Source organism: Ambystoma mexicanum, chromosome 7p, assembly GCF_040938575.1.
Source record: "Ambystoma mexicanum isolate Mex_15411 chromosome 7p, UKY_AmexF1_1, whole genome shotgun sequence".
Lineage (NCBI taxonomy): Eukaryota > Metazoa > Chordata > Amphibia > Caudata > Ambystomatidae > Ambystoma > Ambystoma mexicanum.
The window spans coordinates 299,583,219-299,610,187 of NC_090939.1; positions in this window are offsets into that span (position 1 = coordinate 299,583,219).

Consider the following 26,969-nt stretch of genomic DNA (forward strand, 5'->3'; position numbering starts at 1 on the left):
GAAAAAACTTTTCTTTGTTGTTACAACTGAACTAATGGTCATTTTTATTTATTTTTTCTCTTTACATATATGTTTACCAACATCCACGTCCCGTCTTTTTGGGTATGATTGTTATATTTGTATTTTCTCTTTTCTTTGGGCTTTCTAACGTTATGATTTTATGTGTCTATCTGATGACAATATTGTGTTTTCTTGAACCCGCTCCATCCTCCCCTTCACCAACCCTTGTTTCTCTGTCTAACTAAATGTGGACATGTTTGTAACTTTTAATTTCAATATGTTTTATGTTACTTCGAACTGTGGTATGAATGCAAATACTACAATACAATATTATGTTGGATCTAATTATTATAGCCCTGATTTGACAAAGGCTCGTGGTAGCCGAAATGCGTAATCAAGTAGAGGGCTACTGTTCTCAGATGTAGCTACGACTCATATAGTTTATGCTATTAAACAATCTTTTTCTTTGGCGCCGAGTCCTGGAGTCACTTGTGTTTTTTCTGGCATGGATACTGAAGGGTTTTCTGGGTTATTTGTAAGAGTTCTCTTCACAGAGGATTTCCACTTACTATAGGGACTCAAGAGATAGTAGCACCATTATTGTACAATACTGACACACCAGTAAACCTATCAGGGAGGGATCTCTTTTAGAAACTCAACAAGGCCATCTCATTCACAGACAAGGGAATTGTGTGTTGAACACCAGGCATGCATTACAACAGAATAGCCACAGCCATACAGACACTTTGCAGTACCGACACGATTTGTACATTAGCATTACACGAGTCACTATTGCCATAGGAAGTCACACCATTCTGATAGGTTACCAGGAATGGAAGTGATCACAGTTCAAGGGAGTTACAACCATCAAATAATAATCACACAGTCCTAGTAGAGTCTAGTCAAATAAAAAGGGCCATTACAAAATAAATGATTGCCAATCATTAACACTATGCTACAAAATAGTGTGGGATAATGTTCACAAGAAAAGAAAGAAGTGTTCACAAAATGATGTCATGCTGTTATGGCCGGGGTCTCCCTTCCTCACATTTTTAGCATGGGACAAGGCAACACTCTTGAGCACAGCACACTCATGGGCTTTTCTGGCGCAAGCTTACAGCTCCTTTTCTCTATATCAGGGCCTTCTGTGCCCAAGTCTCTTCTTGTGCAAAGTATCTTGCTTCAGAGGGCCTGATATGCGAAAAAACAATAAAACAAACGTTTATTTCGTTAATCTTCACATCGGGTGATTACCCTTCACCCTTGGATATCCCTCAGCCGGACTCCGATCCCTCTCTCAGTCACCAGCCTCCCTCAGTCGGGCTGAAACCTACCACTCACTGGGGACATCCCACACGCGGATTCATACTTGTCGTCACAATGTAGTTCACTTAGCTTCTTCACAATGTGGGTTTTCTTTTCCCTTAGCTTTTCTCTTGACGTCCCTCAGGTCGGGTTCACTACCGCCTTTCAATCACAATCTCTCCATTCACAATATTCAAAAGTCTCAATGTCTTTTTAAACAACCATCTAGTTTTAGTCCGGTCCCCCTCATCTGGGCTGAGAACTTCCAAAGCAGTTGGCAATTTTTAAACAGAGACTTCTGAAGGGCGAACATGTATCGCTGGGTCACTCTGTTAGCCTGACAAAATCACAGTTTGCACAGCGTTCCCCTTAGCCGGGTGCAAACACGTGTTTCACAATTCCCTCAGTTGGGTTCACAATTTCACAATCTTGAAAACTACTGCAACGTGTCAAGGACTTTCGATTGTGCAACGGATTTGTCTTGACCCTTGTACGACCACCTTGACACCTCACACCTGCCATCTCTATGGCCTCTTGGTAGTCCCAAAGCTTTTGTAATTCCACATTCTTTCTGTTCAGGAGAGGGGTACCAGCTAAAGACCTTTGAATGAGTGCCCACATGGCGCTGGACCACTTTATCTCTGGTACCAAGTTCATTCACAAAAAGACCTCTGTGTATTAATATTCTTAATGTTGCCACTGCAACCTTGTGCCTAACACAGTACTGTCCACTATCAGGTTCTTCCGACTCTCTGGCTGTGGTGAACTTGTTGGTGTTTCTTTTGCTGCTGGAGTCAAGGACAGTACCAGGATGGCAAATGCGTCTCCCCATCCTGGCTATCAGTGCAGGAGGATTCCAAGTACCACTGACATCCGTCACACCATTCGCCAGCTGCGATTCCCGGTCTTATGTTTTCTTTGTCGGAGGCTTTGTGGGTCTGTGTTGAAAATGGCAAGGGCAACTCCCTCCTTGACGTCCTTTCAGGTCTTGCTGCCTTTCTCCTCACTTTGAAATGCCATCCTGGAACAACTGTTTCCTCAGTTTTTGGCCTTGCTCAAGAGTGTGCTCTTGTGCTCTGCCTTTTATCCCTATGGGGAAGGGAAAGGGCAGTCAGGTGTGTGTAGTTGTCGGCAACTGCCTAACTCTGCCTGACCCTTCTGTTGGGACATATCAGGTAAACATCTCTGGTTTTAGTTTCAGTCCATTGTCGCTCACGGTGTGAGAAAGTGTTTGTGTTGGAAAAGGGGGGGGGCAGAGTTTGTAAATATCCTACTGGGCAGAATGGGGAAAAGGTGTCATAAGGAAGGTGATACCGTGTCTCAACTTTCAGTGCCCCACTTCCACTCCTCAAAGACCACCCATCCAGGTGATCCTCCCGAACTGGTCCACCCCTAGGAACTGGATCTAATAGCAATTGCTGTGTCTTTGCTACCTGGATGACAGATCCCCAGGGACTAGCGAGGGAGACACCTTCAGGTTTCGCTCAATCCATATGCAGCAGCATACCGCAAATGCAGTCTACTTCTCTGTAGAGGATCTCAAAAATGCATTCTTTACCATAACTTTAAATCCAGACTTACAATACTTGACAGCCTTTTTGTATCGCAGAAAGAGATTCCTATGCACTAAGTGACCCCAGGGGTACTGTGAATCCCCCAGTGTCTTGTCGTTAATAGGGTCCTCCAGATGGATTTAGAGAACATCAATATGGACAGTACCTTTTTACAGAACGTAGCTGACTTGCAAATGTGCAGTACAACAGAAGACCAGTGCCGAAAAAAGTACTGCTCCTAAAAATACATGCAGACAAGGGCTACAAGGTGGACAGAGACAAATTACAGTACTGCCAGAAAGAAGTGGTATACTTGGGTCAGATCATATATACAACAGGAAGAAAGATAAGCCCAGACAGCAGTGAGAAACACACCACAGCCAAACACAACCAGAGAGATGCAGCAATTCCTAGGGTTCACATGGGTGATCGATTAGTGTTGACATGTTAGACCCCTATTGCAGGCACTCAAAGAAGCCCACAAGATAAAGGGTACAATTGCATGGACAGAAGAAATGGCCAAATATTTTGAGGATCTCAAATGGCAATCAGCAGTGCACCTGTAGGAGCAACATCAGATTACAAAACACCATTCTTGCTATTTTCATACTCAAATGGTCAAGTCATGACAGCAGTACTCACACAGCTCTCATCACCGAAACACAAACCATTGGCTTTTTACAGTGGTCTCCTGGACCAAGTGATGCAAGGACACTTTCCCTGCAAACAAGCATTAGCAGTAGCAGCGTTTACAGTACAGAAGTCCGCCACCATAGTTATGGGGTGTCAACTCACTTTGCGCATTGATCCTGCAATATTTTCCATTCTAGAGAGAAATAAGTCCCCACTCATCCCACAGAGGTAAGTAGGTATGAGGTTAGTCTGACAAATCCAGCTATCACTATAGTGAGGTGCCACACTGTTAACCCAGCAGCCTAGGTTGGGAAGCCAGTAGAGTCACAAGAAAAATAATTAGATATGTTTAGCAGGATTAGTGAAGACCCCCTTGACACAGGAGAAGCGTTCTATGTAGAAGTGCCCTTGTCACTGTCCTGGTGGGCCGTGAATCCTCTGAGAGCGCACCCTCACCTCAAATGAAAACGAAACATGTAACCTGTTCGCCTTGTTTCACAGCTTCTCCAATTTACAAAAAATGGAGGTTACCATGAAGATGTTTGCTGCGTAATCATATCTGATTGCATTGCGTTCTAGGAGGATCCGGCGTTAGGTATGGGTCACGTGATTTCCACATATTGTTTCCGCTGGAGTTTCCACCTAGCATGTCACTAAGAAAGACTTCCGGTACCAGTGGAACGGTGCTTCTGATTAAGGTCACGAGTACTTCCTGTCTTCTGTGTATCCTGACACTCTTTGAAGCTTCGATTTTACGCCTTATCCCCGACTTTCCTTGGCATGCCAATTCTGTACTTTTCCCGACCGCACGATAATGAACCTCGCCTGCTCAATGGACCGCTTTTTCTGCTTCTCTGACTACTGCGGCTAGGAGAAACACGGTATTAACTCTGTCTGTCTCTCTCCTTGTTTCATTTTTGTTTTGGATTGTGTACCACTCACCGACCTCCCATTCGCAATTCCCTTCATTGTTTCAGCGCAGTTGGGTGCTGTTTGGTCCACAGACCCGTGGTGATTCTTCATACTGCATACCACACCGCAGCTGCATCTATACTTGCCCAACCTCCTTTATTCCCTCTAGTACCATCCTATGGTTGTGAACCCGCTGTGATACTTCATACTGCTTTCCACACCGCAATTGTTTTTGGCTTCATTGCCCGCTCAACGTTGATCTGAACTTGCTCAACTTCCTGCCTGATTCCATATACAAACTTAGTAGTGTACTACCAGAACGCTCTACAGGAAGGAAACAGTGCACCTGCCTGAATCTAATGCGTCCCTCATGCCGTTCGGGTGCAGTTCACATACTAACCTTCCCTATCCTGTGTCATTTGTTTTCTCTGGATTGTAACATCTCATCCTAGTTCTGACATTGCCCCCATTCTGGTAAGCCTCATTGAATTACAGTTCCTTCTCTACCACACTCCATTTCAAGGCTCTAGTGGGTAAAACATCTTTTGTTATTTTTCTCTGTCTCCTGTTCTAGTGAGGTTTGATCGGGTTGGAGAGCTAACGGACCTGCCCCCAGGCTGACCCAAGAGTGATCACCATTGCGTAGGCCGGTTTATTGTTTTGTCAATCTGTATTTTATGTACGACTCATCCTTGGATTTAACCTTTGTTTGTTTCCTTTTCAGCTTGGGTTACAGCGGTGTTGAGCTTCTGATCTTTCATTTGATTTTTCCTTTTGTTCTGGTGAATCGCCAAGGGGGAGAATCTAAAGAAAGATCTCCCTCATGTGAGGAGACCGGGGCTGGGACTAGTCCGAGTTCTACTGTTACTCGACTTACTGGGATTCCGTTTACCCCGGCATCTGGGATACTGAGTGAGTACTGACAGTCATTGAGCATAGATCAGGAGAGTGGCCAAATGCACACAGGAGTATAGTGAAATATGTGAAAAACCAAGAAGAGAAATGTAATATAGTAATACAGCAGAGATTACCCTGGCACTACTCAGCATAAGCAGCAGAACTCATTGCACTGATTGAAGCACTAGAGATCTCAGCACATGAATATGTCACCCTAAACACTGATTCGGCATACATGTCATTCACAGTACATTGAGGTTTACCATGATGAGAGAGGTTACAGGTAGGCAGATTGGTCGACAGTTCATTGTTATTGGCAAACATTAAAGGGTCCTGTACAGGTAGCCATAGTAAAGGTTGCACTACACTCCAAAAGAACAGACTTAGTGTCACGCAGAAATGCCAGTGCAGCTGCAAAACAGCATATATGCCCTTTCTTGATGAATATCTGTTACATCAGCCCAACACAGAGGGTTACCAGAAGCCTACTGTGCATTATCAAAGACATACATAATTGAATTTCAGGAAAGAGCCCCAGCAGAGGTAACATCACTATAGGTGAAAAGGGGATGCACCTTATCCCGAACTGACATTGTGTGGAGACAAAACAACACAGGTAAAGTAGTGATGCCCATAGAGCTATTGAGAATCGAACTATAACAGCTCCATTATCTTTCATAATCACCTAAGCAGTACATTGCTGCTGACATAAGTGAGGACTGGTTTGTGCCAAACCTGGCACATCAAGTTGACAAATTTGTGGCCAATTGCACTACATGTCACACATTCCATCCATGACACACACTCAAGATACTGAAGGGAACATTGCCCCGCTCAACAGGGCCATTCAAAAAAACTCTATATGTATTACATGGATATGGTGAACTGTTGTAGCACATACAGGTATGTACTAGTGGTAGTGTGGCATACTCCAGTTGGATAGAAGCAGGCCCTTCTGTCAATGCAGATACTGAATCCGCTGCTTGATGAGGGAAGTCTTCATTAGATGGAGTCTCTGAGACATTGAGGTTGGATAATGGTCCTCACTTTGTGAATATATTCCTGGTAGAGATCACTTGAAGGTTAGGAATTAGGCACAAGCTTTACATGAACCACCACCTGTAGTCAAACAGGTTGGCAGAGAGGCTGAATTGCCCCATGAAACTTACATTTGCTAAACTGGGCAGCATCCTTAAAAAGAGCTTGCTACATTGCCTGCCCCTGGCCCTATTGACCTGAAAGAATTAGCCCAGCAAAGACCACCACATCACACTCCACGAGGTGGTAACGGGGAGGAGAATGTTTGTCCCCGCAGTACCCTCATTAACAGTGTCAGATGCACATTGCAGCGCAGAATTGTTAGGCCAGGAATTCAATGTTTATCTTAAGAATATGTCAACCTGTGCAAAGCGAATTTCTTCACAGATAAACCTCAGAACAAATACAAGGGCCCCAATGGATCAACAATGTACCACAACAAAGGAACCTTTTCAGCTACAACATGGGGACAAGGCCTGCTCAATACAGCATGTTCGTAAATGGTGTGATCCAAAGTTTACTGGTCCCCATGAGGTGGAGCAGTCGACCCCAGCAGCTGTGAAACTCAAGTTGTGCTTGGGTGCACTTGACCAACTTGTGCAAGGACACAAGCACAGAATCTCTTCACTGATGAACAACCGTCTCCAACAACAGAACAAGCAACAACATTTGTACAGGATGAAACTGAAGGCCTTCAGGCACAGCAGAGCGCATGCTCCAGTTGATATGGAGAAAGCTCAAGAGAAAAGTCGTAGAAATTTGAAAAATATATTATTATTAATATTATAATTGTTCTTTTATAATGCGCTTAATACTAACGAGTGGTTTACTAACGAGTGGTTTCTAAGCGCAGGATCGGGATTCGAACCTGTGTTGTGCTGCATTGTCTTGCTTCCAAGACAAACGCATTGGCCCTGAGCTAGCCTTCCTTCCCTATTGATGGGGATATGTTGTTTATTTCCCTCTTCCTTCTTTCTGTCTGTCCTTTTAACAGAATTGCTAAGGTTAGGACTCAGAAGTGCTATAACCAATGGTACAAAAGTAGAAAATGTATTTGCATTTAGAAATAACCTCATGATTAGACATAGAAGATAAGTGAATAAGGAAGCAAGTAGTATGTTAGATTAATATAATTCTGAAGGAACACATTCATGGTACAATCTCATGAAAGAATTCAGTAGGGCTGAAGGGAAGGAATCATGTTATATTTGTGGGCTTATGCCACATGCAGTTGGCACCCCCAGATGGTTCTCATAGCAGCAAGTGCCAACTTTAGAGGCCCAGTGCTAGGCACATTTAGTAACATGCAACGTCCAGAGCCAATTCCAGGGACGCACAGTGTACATAGAAATGGACAAGAGATAAAAAGATGAATGTGAAAGGTTGGGAAAGCGGGAGTGTGTCCAGAAAAAAACATTAGTAGTGATGGAAGGTTCAACATTCTGGAATAATAAGTGGGTCAATGGGCAAGCAGTATTACATGATGATGGACTAATGGGATTTACAGAAGATTATGCCCAGATTCCCCCGGGTTGGGTGCACTTTACAAATGTCAAAATAAATAAATAAATTAAATAAAATGAACAGATAAACTGTGTAGAAATGTGTAGGCACTGCATGCGAACAGATTTACAAGTCTGCATCAGCATGAGCAACCTGTAAAAGTACAGAAACTCACCCGATATTCATTTTGTTTCACAGGCTGAGGACGTGTTCCCATTGACAGCAATCAGAACTGCAACCAGACTTATCAGATGCCAGCATTAAACAAAGGCACATCCACCATAATGGATACAGTGTGGCAGTGTGGTGGTTCTAAGGCTTACTATTATTTTCCACGATTGTGGAGCGGCCTATGTTCCCTTGTCACCATACAGCACCGGTAATAGTTATGCCTGTGAAACACGTACAAATGCCCAGAAAGGAATACCAGTCCCCTGACCAGCCCCCAATGAATGTACTCACCTAGAGTGCAAAGAAAGGAAAGGAGTGGTTACTTCTCAAAGGAAGCTCATGAAGCACTGGAAACAATGCCTCCCAGTAATGCCTTTTTACCAGGGGTGAAGTCTTTTTCACTTCCTAATTAGAACCTGGAATACAAGTAGCCACCTACTCAAAATGGCTACAATTGATAAGGTGGGGAGCTCCAAAACCATATGGTACTCAACTTGATACAGCAATGGAGGGTGCATTCTTCAGGAAAATTGGTAGCACCTGCTGTACCTATCCCGCTCCAACATTGCGGACAATAGGCCACTGAGTCTTGCTATCAAACAAATGGCCAAATTAACTGTTGACATGGGAAAGGAAGGAGGAATCGTTAGAGATTATCACTGGATGACCATATTTACATTGTGGATGCCCCGTTGGTTTTTGAATTTTAAAGTTTTTGTCGCATTTTTCCCATCCTCTTACTCCTTGTATTACTGTGGTGCATGTACGATTTAATCATAACCTGCTGCATGTCTCATGAAAATAAAAGAAATTGTGTTGCAGTTCTGACAGGTAGTAGCTCTACTCGTTGGAAAGATGAAAGCAGTCAAACAGATGAGCGATCACGGGTAGGAGAAGCAAGCAGATACCCAACAAGTATACACTGTTGCCCAGACAATGCCATTTGGTCAACACGCCCAGACCCTGCAAATTATATTGAGTGTTTTATAGATAACACTTTACAATGGCCCCATGCCATGGAATTATATTGTGTATGGGGGAGAACTGAGAGATGTAAGTGAAATATTAATACCTAGAAGTGTCCATGAATGGCCTGAAGCGGGGGAAGAAGATTATGAATGAGAATGTAGGGAAATATTCATCCCTTGGATGAAAGGGGGAATACAAAACATGGGTGAATATATTCAGCGTTCTAAACGTGCACACATATAAAAGCTGCGGAAGTCAATATGAAAAAGCACAGAGCGAAGTAAAGACCAGCCCTGTATAATGAAGGGTTTCCAGAGTAGGCCCAGCAACCATGATTTAGTTAGACTGTAACACACACCATATAGATGGACATAACCCTGTACACTGAACCTGACCCATCAGGATCTAACATCAGTAGAGAAATATAGTAGAAGTGTTTAAATTGATGAATACATGATCACCATTGCACTGCATTAGCTGAATGCAACACATATGGGCCACAAGATTTAGTTAGCTTTTCTCAAATCACGGAAACAGCCCCATCACCCCTCAGCACAGAACCTCAGACATCCCCTCACAGGAAGGCACACACACATTTGAAGTTGCAACAATGCATGCAGGGAAAGGTTGAATGCTGCACAATGATTGGTTGATGCAAGAGGGTGAAAGCTTTCTCAGGGTTTATTTCACATTAGTGAAGTCATACAAGAGCAACATGTAAAGATTCTAAGCCCCGGAGTTCAAGGACAAGACATTGTACACTGATTGGTCAGGGCACCTCAGGTTTACTGAGTTCCCACAGCCATGTTCCAGAGAGTTATAACAATTCATGACCCTAGGCAGAACAGTCAAAATCCAACATAATGGAGGTTATAAACTGGCAGAAGTTGAGTTAGGGCAGTCATATCACACAAATGCCCCATGTAGGATATAATTGCGCTTGCAGAGTTCTCTGTGTCCAGGAATCAGTTATTGTCATGGCCACAGGCCCCAGGATTCAAAAAACATACCATCTAGTGATGGGGGCAATGGGCCACTTGACTCACTTGTGTCCTTTTGGGACCCATAAACACAGGGGCCCTGGCTGGAAACAGTCCTGGCGCCTTTGGCGTCAGGCTCATATAGAGATGTGAGCAGGAACACTTTATTTCAGTGCAGTAGTGCTTTTACTTTATTTCAGTGCAGGAGTGCTTTTATTTTACAAGGACCTTCCAGGAGCTGAAAGCCTTTATTCCAGAGAACATCCTCATGTGCTGACTAATCGGGTGTGGCACCCTATGACTAGTCTTCATTTGCTGACTCATCGGGTGTGGCAGGGTGTGGCAGGCAGGCTGAACCTGGTGGGCTTGGCTTCAGAAGCTCAGCTATATAAACTGCTCCATACTTAAGGCCGGTGCTTCGTGTTACTGTGCACTCGCGTGCAATGGGACGCTCACTGTGGAGTGGACCAGTTGACTTACCTTTGAAACCAGGCGTTCTCCTGCATACTCACCTCCAGGAAACCGGTGCTTCATTGCTTCATCTGCAGACTCATCTCCTGACATCCAGTGATCTTGATCCCAACATCGCAGCACCGCACTCCGCATCCACGAACTCCGACCCTGTGAAGAAGAAGAAAGACAAGGTTAGAACATCCATCCTAGGGCCGCACCGCATTTGAAACCCGCGCGCCCCCTAGTTAACAATTTACCAGCTACTGTACTGCTGCAGCTTCGTTCCTCATTCCCTCCGGCTGCTGCCTCGAGCTCCGCAGCTTCTGCCGGCCCAGGAACATCACCTGCAAGGGAAGAAAGCAAAAGAGCAAACATAAAAAGTGGAACGGACAGCAATACAAGACAACACACTTTACAATACAACAAAAACAGACAAGGAAAAACAAAGGCAAACAGTAACACTTACCTGAAGTATAGTGGCTTAGTCGCAACAGGACTACACCACCACATGCAAGGAACCAGTGTAGGAACTCGGTACAGATTGTACAAGTGCCCCTGCCAGAAGCAGCAAGATGGAGGGAGGAGAAGGTCCCCATGGGTACATGAGGACTCCTTTTGGAGAGAGGCAGTATTTGTCTTCCTCAGAGGAAGAAATGTCAGTGTGATGCCAGAGTATGAAATGGCTTGCTGAAGGACGGAGATTTTCTTTCCCTAAGCTAATTACCTTGATGGTGGTGAACACAATCATAACCACTCATTTTTTGGTAGCAAGAATCCCCCCACAATAAGTCACCCCCATTTATGGTGATGAAAGCTCCTGTGATGAACAAGGGAATGTTAAATGCGAATTTCAAAACATTAACATCGGAGATTCTGAAAACCCTAATTCCCCTGTAAAGAAGAAACACTCATGAAGTCCTTAGAATAATCCTTTAGTAAGTGTAAATAAGGATAGAAATGAAGTAGGCAAAATTGGAAACAATATTTTCATTAAAATATGTAATTGGAACATCCCTCTTAATCATTCATTTATCTAGAATAGGGCTTTATTTATGGGAGAGCCTTTTTGCTGTAAGGTTTTATCATCAAGACTTGGGGCTCCTGGTAATACGACAGCTAGGAGTGCTGCTGCTGGTGGAAGATAGCATCTGGAGCCATTTTACTATTATTGTCCCTTATGGGCAAATACTGGAATGGGCTTCTGGTCTGATGTAAATAATGTGCATCAAGGGTAAAGCACAAATGGTAAGTGAAGTGTTATTTATGGCTTGATGGGCCTACACTGAATGTAGGCCAGTCTATACACATAATAACACTTATCTTTGCGTTACCCTTGATGCAACATTACTATGTTTTAAGGCAAAGCAAACATAAATGTTATTACCTGTCAAGACTGGCCTACAATCAAAGTAGGCCAGTGTAGCTATTCAATGTAGGCCAGTCTTGCCAAGTAATAACATTTCTGTTTGCTTTACCCTTGATCCACAGTTACTGTGCATCAAGGGTAAAGCAAACTTGACAAGTGTTGTCACTGGCCTACATTCAATGTTGGCCTGTCTGGCCAGCTAATCATACTTATCATGTTTGCGTTACCCTTAACGGCAGGTAAGAAAATGCCATGCCACATTAAGGACATATATGCAGACTGCCACTACTAGTATATGTCTGCATATACTTTCTTAATTTGGCATCACATTTTTTACTTGGCATCAAGGGAAAGCAAACATAAATTATTACATGGCTAGACTGATCTACCTGAGTAGTGCAATCTGCATTTACTTTCTTAATGTGGCATGATTTTTTTTTTCACGGCTTCAAGGTTAAAGGAAACATGATAAGTGTTATGACATGGCTAGCTTGGCATATGGTGTCAGCGTGACTTTACTTTGTTACTGTGGCATGGCAGTTGTTACTTTTTACTTGACATTAAGTGTAAAGCAAACATGATGAGTGTTATTACATGGCTCGACTGGCTTACATTGGCAGATAAAGTATAGCAACATATTCTTTGTGTACTTGATACACTGGATTATATTGGTGCAGCATGCAAGGACATATATAGGCACAGCCAGCATGAACATGTTTTATACATTGGCATTTGTTGTGGGCAAAAGCATAATGAAAATGCATTGGAAAATGGAACTCTGCACTGTTGATAACTTGCATCTATTGTATTCTTCATGTGCTACCAAACACACTTCATTGCAAACCCTGTGGCTTTTTACCCAATGTCCACAGAAAGTGCTTTCAAATGCACCAATGTAACCCATTATTTTAAAAACGTTATCTGGGGAGAATCCACCACACCCTCTTTGTTTGGTTCAGTTTCCCTTTTTGTGCTTGGTTGCTCATATATATTAGACACATGTATTTACACCCCTCCATTTAAAAGATTCAACAGCCACCACTTGGAGCACACAAAGGTTTTAGACAAACCTTATAGAGGTGCGGGGGACCAGGTTTCATGGTCTACAACGCCATTTGCAATGTTATATATTAGTGTGTGTGTGTGTGTCTGCATACGGTAAACAATGCAGAAATCATTAGTTTTAATCTGAGCAAAAGCCTTTCCAGTAAGGAATGAGGTTTTGGGAGACAAAATGGTGTGAATTGTCAGCAAAAAAAAAGCAGTCAGGAAAAATAAATGATTTAATTGTAGTCACATTGTAAACGTAACTGTTCAATTTTTACGATGTTAATTTCTAATGATCACTCCAGTATTTATTGTAGTGATTGCATGAATGTTCCACTTGCCTCACTGGGAAAAGCACATTATCAAAACGTAGAATTACTACAGCAATTATTTTCTCTTAGAAGGTTACAATTCCATTATGGGCCATTTGGTACACCACTGCTTTTATACACTGGGATTTCACCTACTATATAAGGGGAGGTGGCAAATAGCACCTACTAGAATATTGTGAACATAAGAATGCATACAGATCTTTATAGTTGATAAATATGTCTGTGACAAAACAATGCTTGACTCACTAAGCACATACTGCACACTGGGCCTCTTGCTCATTTACTTTTTCACAACACTCGCCCTAACATTGAAGTGTTTATAACCATACTCCATCTACCAATTTGGACATCGTCAGGATTTGAATGCGAGGATACAGTGGTTGCAACATATATCACTCATTTGGGGTCCGTGAGCTATCCTCTTTTAATTTTTGGGGTTCATGTTTCCTCGCCCCCAAAAAGGGCAGTGCATAATTGGAGCTCTTGCTGGTGAAATCAATTCATACTGTGTTCGCATGCATCTCGAATAAATCACACATGTGTTACACTTGGAAATTAGGAACATCTTTGGTGCTCAACAAAAACAGCATTTTATTACCTCACAATGATTTACAATACAGATGTCTTCACAATGAAATAAACTCTCTTGGATTTTATACATTCAATCTCGTGGTTGGGATTCTTAGTCTTACACCACAGCGGCTTAGATCATGACACTTATCTGCTTGCAATGTGAATGGGAATGACATAAAAAATGTATTAATTGAATCTGGCGTACACTGAGCTATTTGAACTACATTAGAAGTACATCCTACTGTCGTCCGGAAAGCTACCTACAATGTGGTGTAAATTTATGGGAGAAAGTACCTCCTGCCATACATTATAAGCAGTATCATTTTACGTACAGGGATATTGATTTCCCAGTAATGCATGTAAACCCCCCTAGTAATGCATGCCAGCCCCCTGGTAATGCATGCCAGCCCCCCTGGTAATGCATGCCACCCCCCTTTATTAGCAGGCCTCTTGTAAAGCAAGAGATGTTCCAGTTTCTACTACATATAATCAATGTAGGGTCTGTTTGGATTAAGAAACAAAGTAATATGGCAGAAAAATAATGGCAGCAGTTTAACAAAATGCATCTGAAAGGTTTTAATGTTGTGCTTTAAAATAACTGATAACATGCAGATACTTGCTCTTATGTGTTACACTCCAACAATGCGCAAAATAAACATGTCATAAATAGTTGTTTATCAATTCATGGCTGTAACGTCGCACAGAAAGTGCATTTTCCAAGAAAGGAATTTGAAAAGCTTGTCATGGCTTTAATTAAGCGCCTAAGCAAAACAAAAGAGGTAATGGTTGCAAGGTTTAGAATTAATCTTAATCTCTGGCATTGCTTTGGGCAACCCTACAGACCATCCTCCCCTGCCAAGCTATTACAAAAGGGGAAATACCATATGCAAATCAGGCGTGGTCCCACCCCAAAGGGAGCAGTCCAGCCCGAATTGCTTGGTCACATTCCTTCTGCATGAGACCACAAGCATCCCCAAACAGGTTTTAGCCTTGTTGGGCATCACCAGTGAGGAGTAGCTTGAGTCTCTATGCGCAGCAGGCACAGAACCCATGTCTGGGCATACCCGTCCCACTCAAGGTGACAAGGCAAACCCAAAGAGGTGATGGCTGGAAGGTTTATTTATTTATTTATAGTTTTTATAAAGTGCTACTCGCCCATAGGCCTCAAAGTGCATAAAAGGCAGAGCAAGACTTAAAGAACAAATTATAGGATGGGGGGCAGAGGGACCTGGTCTAGGCTATTCTGATCAATTGTCTTGGGACCTAATCTGGATCAAGGTTGAACACATGAGTTTTTAGGCTTTTCTTGTACTCATGGCAAGAATTAGATTGCCTGAGTTCGAACTGAAGTTTGTTCCAGGATAGAGGAGCTTGAACATGAAAAGCAGAGCCACCAATGGTTTTGAGGTTATACCTCAGCTGGATGAGTTTTAGGGGGTCATAAGACCGAAGATTGCGACCTGATGGGAGGGTGGTAAGGCGGTTCATTAAGTATTGAGGAGCTTCGTTGTGACAACATTTATCGGTCAAGGAAAGTAGCTTGTGCATGACACATTGTTTAACAGGGAGTGAGTGGAGTCTGCATCTGACATTTGTTAAATGTTCCCTTGGAGGGAGCCCATGGATGGCTCTGACTCCTCCATTCTGTTTGACTTGCAAGGCCTGAAGATTCGCCTTGGATGTCACAACCAACAAGCTGTTGCAATAATCCAGGTGTGAATTGATCAATGCAGTAGCTAGGATGGATCTGTTTTTTAATGAAATATATGGAGAAATATGATTAAGTATTTTTGAAACATATCCACATGAGGCACGGACAGTGGCAACATGGGGATTCATAGAAAGTTCTGCATCCAGTACCACACCAATTACCTTCGTAGAAACATGAATTTGATTTCCAGCTATGGCAAAACTCTTATACTCTGGAGACAAAGTTTTTAGTCTTTGTCCTGATGCTAGGTTCAGGAGTTCCGACTTCTCAGGATAGAATGCAAGAGAGTTTGTGATCATCCAGTCCTGAATAATATTGTAGATGCGATTAATAGCATCAGAGTCTGTAATATAATAGCCAGTTAGCTCGATGATGATTTTTGTATCATCTGCATAATTCGCAAGCTGAACACCTAGGTCATTCAATAGGTCAAGCAGTGACATGATGTAAACATGGAATAGTAGTAGGGAGATACATGACCCCTGCGGGCTGCCGCAGGTGGTAAGCGTGGGTACTGAACTGGCATTCTGTACTGCAACTCTGGGACTTCTCGGCCGAGCAAAGAAAGAATCCACTGAGCAGCCATATTGGAGCAATGCGCCTGTTCACATAACCCAGTGACCAACAATGAGTGATCAACCAGGTCAAACGCCGCAGAAAGATCAATCAGCAAAAGAACAGCAGGTTTGCCTTTATCTATGATATTAGCAATGTTGGATTTAAGGTCAGTCAGTGTCGTTTCTGTCCCGTGCATGTACCAGAAACCTGATTGTTGTTGTTTCAAGATATTATTATTTTCGATAAAATTCTAAAGTTGTATATATGCAACACGATCTGGAATTGTTAAGGGGAAAGGCACATTTGTAATTGGTCGATAATGTTTGGATATGTTAGGGTCCAGGTTATTTTTCTTAAGGAGAGAGGTAATCCACAAATCCTTTAAGATTAGAGTAACAGTAGATTCGGCAAAGGACAGGTTGACTAGTGTGGTTACCCAGGGAGAAAGGGTATCAATGCAGGCTTTAAAGACGGATGAGGGACTGCTGTCTCCTAAACACAAAGTGGATTTCATGCCAGTTACTATTTTACAGATCTGAACCTCTGTGCATGGCTGAAACTGAAAAACCACATTAGGGTGCTTGAGAGTGGGGGAGACAATAGGCTCCGAAGAGCAAGAGAACCAGTGCTTGTTTTCCTGGAATTCATTTGCTGGACTGAAATGGATTGTTGATGAGCTAGGATTTTGGTGTAAACTCATCATGAATAGATTGGCACCGGACAGAGTCCATGGGTACAGTTGTGCCTCGGGTATATTCCCCTCAAACTCTTTAAGGATGGCAAATAGTTCACATGAGTTTGAATGGGCTGAGGAAATCCTGTAATTGTAGCTTGTGATTTAGCTGCAACAACTGCTAACTTCAAAGTTTTAACTGAGTTTTTGTAAAGATCTAATAGGGAGGGGGAGGGGTGTTCCTCCACGCTCTGTCAGCTTTTCGCTTGATATGGTGCAGAGCACTAATCGAATCTCCAAACCAGTCACTCTTTTTGACTTTATTCTTAACAGGTTTCAATTTTTTAGGGGCTAACACAAATATAATATTATTCATAGTACTAGTAATATGGATGGCGAGACTGTGTTAAGAATTAGTCTTAACCCCTGCCATTGCTCTGGGCAACCCTCCAGGACATCGTTCTTCGCATATGCAAATCAGGCTGGGTCCCACCTCAAAGGGAGCAGTCCAGCCGAACTGTTTGGTCACATTCCTTCTGCATGAGACCGCACGCATCCCCAGACATGTTTTGGCCTTTTTGGGCCTCATCAATGAGGAGTAGCTTGGGTTTCTAAGCCCAGCTGGAACAGTACCCAAGTCTGGGCATAGTCGTCCCACGCGAGGTGACGAAGCAAAACAAAAGAGGTAATGGCTGGAAGGTTTAGAATTAATCTTAACCTCTTGCTCTGGGCATCCCTCCAGACCATCGTTCTTCGCCTGTTCAGCCATCACAAAAGGGGAAAGACCATATGCAAATCAGGCTTGTTCTTACCTCAAAGGAAGCAGTCCAGCCCAAACTGCTTGCTCACATTCCTTCTGCATCAGGCCACAAGCATCCCCACACATGTTTCACCCCCCTGAATTAAGTGCAGCTGTGTGTTGCTGCCTCAATCAGCAAGCATTGTGAAGTCGCAACTGAAGCGTAATAACTGATTACAGAACAGTTACGATGTAATTTTCTTATTACAGGTCGCTAGTGATGCCACAACTAGCCTCTAATATATGGGATAAAGTACCCCTTACTGTACGTTATAACGATATTGCAAGTCACTAAGGAGTTCCAAGACCAAAACGGCTCAGTTCCTTTATAAGGTCACAGAACTCTGTGGTTATGTGGTTTGTAAGGATATTTGGCGTGTTACAGCACAGAGTACAGCACTACTACACAGGTAGCAAACAGCACAGAGTACAGCACTACTGCACAGGTAGCAATTTTTTTTTTGCAGCACCACCACAAGGGTGCGGTGCATTGATATATGTGTTACCAGATTAACAAGGAAAGACAGGCCATTCAGTCAAAAACGATTTTAACATATAAGATGCAAATCTATTTTTACAGTTAAAAGTACACGTGCACATTCAAAAATGCACACTATTTTTCACCTGAAATGCCTATGGTGCGAGAGACACATTTGAAAATAATAACTAACCTTACTGACAACTAACCTGACTAATGAAACATAATCCACTAATAAAAATGTGTCTCCACTGCAGAATTAGGCCTATTCTGAAAGTGAACTTTTAAACGCACATCCATTTTTTTTTTCTGTTCTCTCTGCTGCCCTGTCCACATAACTACAGGAAGCAAATGGACTCGAAAGAACAGGAAATCAGTTGGTTACAAAGTATTACTATAAAAATGAGCCATTGTGTAGAGAAGGAGGAGATGGCGTGATTAATTCTGATTGGAGCAGCGTCTTAGCAAGTATCATGCTAGAGGGAGTGATCAGGCTTTTTGCTGGGGGAAGTTTGAGGGAGGAGAAAGGCAGTCGAGATTGGGGAGAGCTGAAAGAAGGACCTTTCCACTGGCTGAGGCATTCCTATCTGCAAAAGCTGAGAATTCCAGGCAATGACCCCGGTTTGAGAAGGCAAGCGTTCCTTTTTACTGGAGTTAATCTTCAAGGGAGCCACATTCAGAAAGAGAACAGCCAAAGAGAACAACTAAAAAGATAAGGTAATTACAGAAGCGTGGGAGCTGAGTGTGTACGATAATATGCAGTCAGTGTAGGATTCCTGTGCATGCCTTAATCAAATGCTAATGTTGCAATTTGAGTTCTGTTCTCCGCCACTCTCTTTGCAGTGTGTCATAGACAATGCTTTTACTGTACCATTTTATTTATTTCTGTAAAGAATGAGATCGTGTTTAATTGCAACTTTTATACTACAGAAAAATATTTGAAAACAGACGGGTGGTGTATTTACTATTTACCATTACAATGCTGATGATGTGGGGAGATTTTAAACAGTGCAATGGTCATTTTAAGACAGATGTGTGCATGTCAGATTCAGTATGAACAGTTGTGAGTGACTGTAGCATAGCTCATTGGAGGTACATGAGCCAACGGGAAGAGAGACTCTCTGAACATAGCTCCCTACCGTATATAAGGTAGTGGAAATTACCACAAGATTACCATATATAGCTCTCTGTCGTAAATAAGTCAGTGAGATCGCCCATGGTGGCACACTAACACTAACACTGAAAAATGTGGTATTCCTAAAATGTAGGTCTGAGGTCTCTCTAGTGATTACACGAAAAATCTAAGCAAAGATAAGGGATTCTGGACATTGGGGCCACAAATAAAACAAGGGAATTATGCTCACCAAAATACCACCAACCACGCCTACCACCCACGCATACCAAATATGCATGCCTGGGTGCTGAAATAATGCATGTTCACTGTATTATTGTTGTACATGGCCCAATCTGAATACAAGGAGTGATTGTTGCTAAGTTATATTTCGGCGGTAAGAAAATACCGTCAGGCCCCAAATCTCCACAAAATACCCTACATATCGCACCATAGGCATTTCAGGTGAAAAATAGTGTGCATTTTTGAATGTGCACGTGTACTTTTAACTGTAAAAATAGATTTGCATCTTATATGTTAAAATCGTTTTTGACTGAATGGCCTGTCTTTCCTTGTTAATCTGGTAACACATATATCAATGCACCGCACCCTTGTGGTGGTGCTGCAAAAAAAAAATTGCTACCTGTGCAGTAGTGCTGTACTCTGTGCTGTTTGCTACCTGTGTAGTAGTGCTGTACTCTGTGCTGTAACACGCCAAATATCCTTACATACCCTCCTTTTGTTTTTAGAACTTGGCTATAATCCAAGCCAATTCCTAAAAACAATTTGTTCTCTCTTTTTTTTTTTTTTACAATATAGCAATCCAACAAAATGAATATTCATGTGCATCAATGAAAATTGCAATCAACACAGTATTCATCTGAGTTCATTAGTTTACAAAATGTTCTACATTTGCCTTCTCAGTTGAAGTGGCATTACTTTAAGTTTAGATTTTCCAAGTCAATTAAAAACAAAGAAATAAAACAACTAACTAAAACAAATAATTAATATAACAAATTAAAATAAATAATTAAAATAATAAATACGTGGAACTCCATATGTCAGTATTCTTGTCCGCTTCTGATATGTCCCGACCAGCGATGTTATTCGGTTCATTCGAGTACACTTCCATCTTGGCAATCTTAGATCCATAGGAGTCATCCTTTTTAGCATTCTGGTTATCTTGTCTTCACCTCCACCTGGAGGCAGGCATCTTTTGGTCTTCATCCAGGGGACTCCAGGACTCCATCGTCTCTCCCGTGGGCTCTGATCTCGGAACCTCCGACCAAATAATGTTAATTGTCTAAATCAAAATAGAAAATAAACAAATTAAGTACATAGCATAATACTAACTTCATCCTTTTGCCAAAAATAAAACATGCTTGGTAAAAATATTTCATTTTTTTTTTTTTTTTCCTGAAATTAAACACAAGTTAAAAGAAAACAAGCAGATATTCAATATTTAACACGCTTTCTCTCTGCACACCAACCATGAGCTTCCATTATATGTGCATTTATTTATTTATTTATTTATTTATTTATTTATTTATATTATATATTTTTACATATATTACAGTGTTTATGTACCATCATAACAATCAACTTTTTTTTAACCTCTTTGTCACTGCCTCCTGATTACACCCATTTATTTTCTCTTTTTTTTTTTTAAGGGACTTTATCTGTCTCTACATGCTCAAGCTGCCTGATCTCATGTCTGGGATGGCATGGTTTGATTTGATTTACATGGACAAACTGCTCTATTGCTGTTTCACCTTCATTTTTCAAAATTTTATACACTACAGGAGAGACCTTATCTATAAATCGAAATGGCCCCTGCCAGGCCGCTAGAAATTTAGAATTTTTCTGTTTACTTTTTCCAAAATGAAACTTGTACACCTGATCCCCTACACTGTATTCCTTTACTGATGTCTTTTTATCATAATATGACTTTGCACTGTCAGCAGCTCTTTCCAGATTTCTCTGCACAAAAGCAAATGCATGTTGCAAATGCCTCCTCAGTTCATCAATATATTCATGAACTGTGGATGCACTCACAAGGGTTTGCTCATGTGTTCTGTATAGTAGGTGTTGTGGTAACACCATTTTCCTACCTGTTAAGACCTCATGGGGGCTAACACCTGTTGCTTTGGCAGGAGTCGACCTGATTGCCATCAAAACCAATGGTAAACGCAAATCCCAGCTGGAACCTGCTTCTGCCACAAATTTCTTTAAAATATCCACAACAGACCTATTGCTTCTTTCAACTGTACCTGAAGACGCCGCCCGATATGCGATATGTAGTTTCCTTTTCACACCTAGTATTTGCCATACCTTACTCATTAGAGTACTTGTGAAATGACTTGCTCTGTCTGACTCAATTCTTTGTGGCAACCCAAACCTTGAGAACACATGGTTCACCAGCAATGTGGCTGCTGTTTGCGCACTACAATCTGGTGCAGGAATGCACTCAATCCACTTCGACATCAAACATACCACACTCAAAATATAACGGTGTCCCCTGCTCGACCTTTTTAAAGGACCTACATAGTCTATTTGCAAATCTGACCATGGGAGAGTTAGGCCTATTTTCATCAATGGTGCTCTATGCATTGGTGAAGCAGGTTTAAATTGGGCGCATACTAGACATCCTCTAGTATATAATTCCACATCTTGGGACATATGAGGCCAGTAAGCATAATCTTTTAGTATTTCTAATGTTTTTTGTGAACCTCTATGGCCTGCAGTTATGGCATCATGTGCATGGTGTAGCATTAGTCCTCTGAATGAAAGGGGTACTACCCACTGTATTTGCCCTGTTATGGACTCTCTAATCATGAGTCCATCCTGTAAACTAATTCGTGTTTTGTTCTTTAATAACACCCTCAACTCTTCTTTTCCCATACAATCATTTTCTGTTAAAGGATTTTGTTCAGGATCTATCAAATGATTATAATAGATTCCCAAAATTTGATCATTCTTTTGTGCCTCAATCAAATCTTGGTCTGGCGTGTCATGACTCCACTGCACCACCGGTTGATCTACCTCCTTTGGTGCTTTAGAACGTGTGACTGCATCAATTTGTATTTCACCCATTAAATAATCAATAGGTAGCAATTCTCCCATCACAGCCCCAATCTTAGCCAGGTGGTCTGCCTTATCATTTCCCTCCTTATCCTCTCCTGGTGTTTTTAACTGCCCACAAATTTTTCTCCAGTATATTGTTAAATTATTTTCTGACACCAATTTGTCTATGGCTTGTATCATTTTTCCATGTTTAAGTGGCTTTTTGTTGTATGTAACCATGCCTCTTGCTTTCCAACCAGGCAAATACTCCACAAAGCTATTCCGTGCATAGTCAGAATCAGTCACCAGGACAATTTCACTGAACTTTTTATCAACTGCAGTAGCAATTGCTTTATAAATGGCTGCCAATTCCGCCACCTGACTGCTCCTATCTCCAATCCTCATCCCTATACTGGGAACGCCTTCACATTTCAACCAGACATTTCCTATTCCTGCCACTAATTGTTTATTACTGTCATTTTCAATGTGAAAAGCACAACCATCCACATATACAGTTGGCAAATCCTTGCATGTTCTTTCATCAAAAGCTTTGTGTGGTGATTGTTCAAATTCCTGTAAACTAGTTTCCACTTCCATTTCATTCGGTATTTGTTCAGCTGCACAGTCATGTAAGTCAGCTAACCCTTGAGCAATTGGACTCTTTTTATTTTGTCCATATCTCACTTCTACGGGAAAACCTTGTAATGCCAGCGTCCATGAAGTGATTCTGGATTGTGCTAGATTGCCTGATCTAATTCTTTTACTCTCTAAAAATTGCAAAGGTTGATGATTTGTTTCAATAATCACCTTTTCTCCCTGAACAATGGGGCGGAAATGTTGTAGCGCCCACACAGTGGTTAATAGGGCCTTTTCACATTCATTAAATTTCATTTCAACTTGGGAAAATGCCTTACTTGCATATGCAATGGTTTTGTGATTCAAATCGTGTTTTTGTGATAACACTGCTGACATACAATGTTCAGAAAAACCTATTTCTATAAAGAAATCCCTGTCCTTTATGGGGTATGCTAAACATGGTGCCTTTACAAGACATTCCTTTAATTTAGCCACTGCATCAGACTGCCCTCTTTCCCATTTCCAGGGAGTATTCAGTTTAAGCAGTTTAGTCAATGGTTGAGTGATTTCTGCATAATTTTCAATGAACTTTCTGTTATAGCCTGTCATCCCTAATAAACGTTTTACTCCTTTCACATTTTTAGGATCTTTTAATCTTTGTATGGCCTCTATTTTCTTCCTTTGTGGATTTAGCCCATGTTCAGTCACTTCATGCCCTATAAAGTTCACTTTTTTCTTGCACCATTGTGCTTTTTGCAAAGATACTTTGGCGCCTGCTTTCTGCAATTGGCCAAGTACATGTCTTATTTCATCAAAATGGCTTTTCAGGCTTTCATTTTTTATCAGGACATCATCCACATAAACTATTGTTCCTCTTTCCGCTGCATCCGGCATGGCCTTTCTCAAAAATATGCCAAATTCACTCCCACTATTGATGTACCCGAATGGAGCTCTACGCCAGGCATATTGAGTCCTGTCAAATGTAAAGGAAAATAGGTGTTGTATCTCCTCTGCCAATGGCACGCACCAATATCCAGAGGTGAGATCTAATGTGGTAAATACATTTGAACCATGTATCTGAGCTAGGCCCTGATCAATGAATGGCAGTGGCCATCTAGATATTGGTACTCTTTTATTTAACTCTCTTAAGTCTGCCCACAGCCGCCATTGACCATTTGGCTTTAACACACCTAAAATAGGCGTATTGGATGTGCTATGAATGGGCCTGATTATTCCCCGTGATTCCAAATTTTTAATAATCTCTGCCAATGATTCTAAACATGCCAGCGGTAGTCTATACTGGCGTACAAACACTGGATTTCTGCTACAACCTTCTGGTAGTGTGGCCACATGTAAATCAGTTAAACCACAATCATAAGCATCTTTTGCAAATACATCCTTAAACTCCATAAATATTTCCCTCAGGTCGTCCCTATCCTTATCGCTGTCACATGCATCCGCTAAGGAGATCTGCTCTTCTACCATTCTGGAAAATTCTGGAAACTCTTCTGGTAAAGGAATCTCAGCGCTTTCCTCTAACTGTGTGGCTGTGTCTTTTTGTAGAGCTGCCACTTTTAAATATTTTGGCATATCAGCTTCCACTTCAATGGGCTGATTTCCTGTTTCATTTTCATTTAAATTAAATATTATGCAATCCTCTTGATGGCAGCACACTGTCTCATTTGAATCATAAGGATACACAGAATGAATTTTAAATATTCCTTTGGGCTGAGAGTCCAGGTGTTCTGGCAACTCGCCCTTGGCATCTACATATTTTTCAGGAATATTCCCAATCACCATGTTATTTAAATCTGCCGTATAATGTGATTTTTGTATAGCCATTCCTAATGGGGAGTTTTCCTCTAAATGAATATCCTGACAACCTTTATTATTTACCATGATTTTTACAGATCCCTCACCAATGTCTACCAATGGAATGTATTCATAATCCAGGCCTTGCTGTTTTATGGATTCATTCAGGCATACAAATGCATCAGAGCCTTTCATCTGCTGTCCATTTTTGCATTTCAGTGTTATTGCAAACTGTTTTGTAAATGCAGGAATAATAGTATTTTTCCTCATTTGTAATTCGACTGCATAAGGAACCAGTTGTGCACAATGATAAGCCCTTCTTTTGTCTTCAAATTCAGGTGCCGGACCACCTAGGCGTGACCATATTTTTTGATTAAGGAAATCTAACACCATACACATTCTGTGCATGATGTCATTGCCCATGTAAAATTCATTTTGTGCTCCACTCACTAGCCATACATTATGGTAAATTGTTTTTTGCCCAATGCTAATTTTAAGCATGCATCTGCCTGCAATTCGGTTTTCAAAGTCTGGACTGTCCAACCCAGAAACATATTGGTTTTTAATCCTAAATTTCGGGATTTCTTCCCTCTCCATAATTTTTTGCAACAATTTCTCATTAATGAAACTCCTTTCATGTTCAAGCGCTAAAGTGGCTTTTATTGTTTTAAGATAATTATTTATACCAACATGAACCCATGGTTGCTCATCTTCCATGTGTATTTCTGCCAGAGTGGTAATGTGTTTTTCTGAATCTGTTTTAGGAGCAATATTCTGTTTGCATGTTTTCTCTTTTAAATAGAAACGTAATGTGTGCTCATCTATGGCAGTCTGCCAATCTTTCCTTGGGTCCAAGTATATTTGTACAGGTAGTTTTTCATTGTCGCTCTGCATTTTGTCTTGACACATTAATATACCAGTGACACTAGGTATGCAGCTATTCTGGAGATATACCTCCACAGCATCATTTGTTTTGGCAACGGTGTGACATTCATTTATATTGCTGTTTTGTGATTTTTGTTTCTTAGGCCTCAATGGTTTTTTGGTTAAGGACCACAGCACTCCATTCACCCCATCTATGAGAGGAGACAATCTTTTCAGGCAATCTGTCCCCATCAGAAATGGAATTTCACAAATAGATGTGATCAATACCTCTTGTTTCATTCTGTGCTTTCCTATTTTTATGTCAACCTCAGTTACACCTATGATGGGCACCTCCTCCCCATTAAAGTTATGCACTGGGCCTTGATTTGCCTTCACTGTGATCTGACTCTGTGGAGGCCTCCCTTCATTGATACTCTTTACCAGCTCCTTGGACATAATTGTGGCCTGTGCGCCAGTGTCAATCATAGCAAAGGTGTGGCATTTTTCTTCTACAGTGATGGGTGCATAATATCTGTCCTCAACTTCCTCTAATACACATAAGAAATGTGAATTCTTACTGATTTCAGGGCTCACCTTTCTCAGGTCTTTTTCACTTTTGGCTAAGCACATTGGTAAATGAAAAGACATTTTTCCCTCCTTTTTACCCATTTCTGTGCGAGATATTTTATTCATTTCTCCATGTTCAGAGGTTTTTTGGAGTGTGGCCACTGTTCGCCCATCCATCTGGGTAACATCAGAGACCACATTACAATCCTCCAACTGAACATGTGTAACAACATCATTCAGCAATTTGTCATTTTTTAATTCTGTGCATTTGTGATCATTTAGTGTGATACCAGCCCTTTCAGCCTCTTCAAAAATATGGGGCTCAAAGAATTCTTCAGGTGATTGACTTGTACCCTCCTTGTGAGTATTTCCTTTTTCTGTCTGTGTTTGGTCATTGTTTTGCTTGCCCAGGGAAGGAGCTATGGCATCCCCACTTACTCCCTGTTCACTGGTATTCCCCATGCATGAGTCATTTTTCTTAAATCTGTCCCTTTGTTCTTTTGGAATTCCTAATGTTTCTTTTTCATTTGTGCAAATCTTTACTGTTTTATTTAGCTCTAAGTTAAACCGTACCTCTTTTTTAGAAGTATTTGCACTTTCTGTCACAATTTCATTTACTGGTACTTTCATTTTTAATCCATTAGGCATCTCAGAGTCGTTATGCAAAATTATATCAGAGCAATCAGTCATTTTGGCACTGCAGTTATCATGAGTACTTAGTCACTTTTCGGAAGCCCCCCGGTCATTGCTATGGCCATCAGCCCCCTCTTTGGAAGGTTGTTTCTGCGCTGTATAGAGCTTTCCTATTTGCTCAGCTAACATTTTCACTTGGGCCTCAAGGCACTGGAACCTTTCCATCTCTCTAGGATCCTCTTTCTGTGGCCTAGGTCGATATTGGTTGTTTTCCCCCTGATTGGATCTATTCTGATACCTCTCAGGTGATTGATGTCGGTTGGGATGGTTTCTGAACTCTTGATTAATTTGTGGAGGGGAGCGGGTTGCACCCATCCTTTGATTATAGTCCC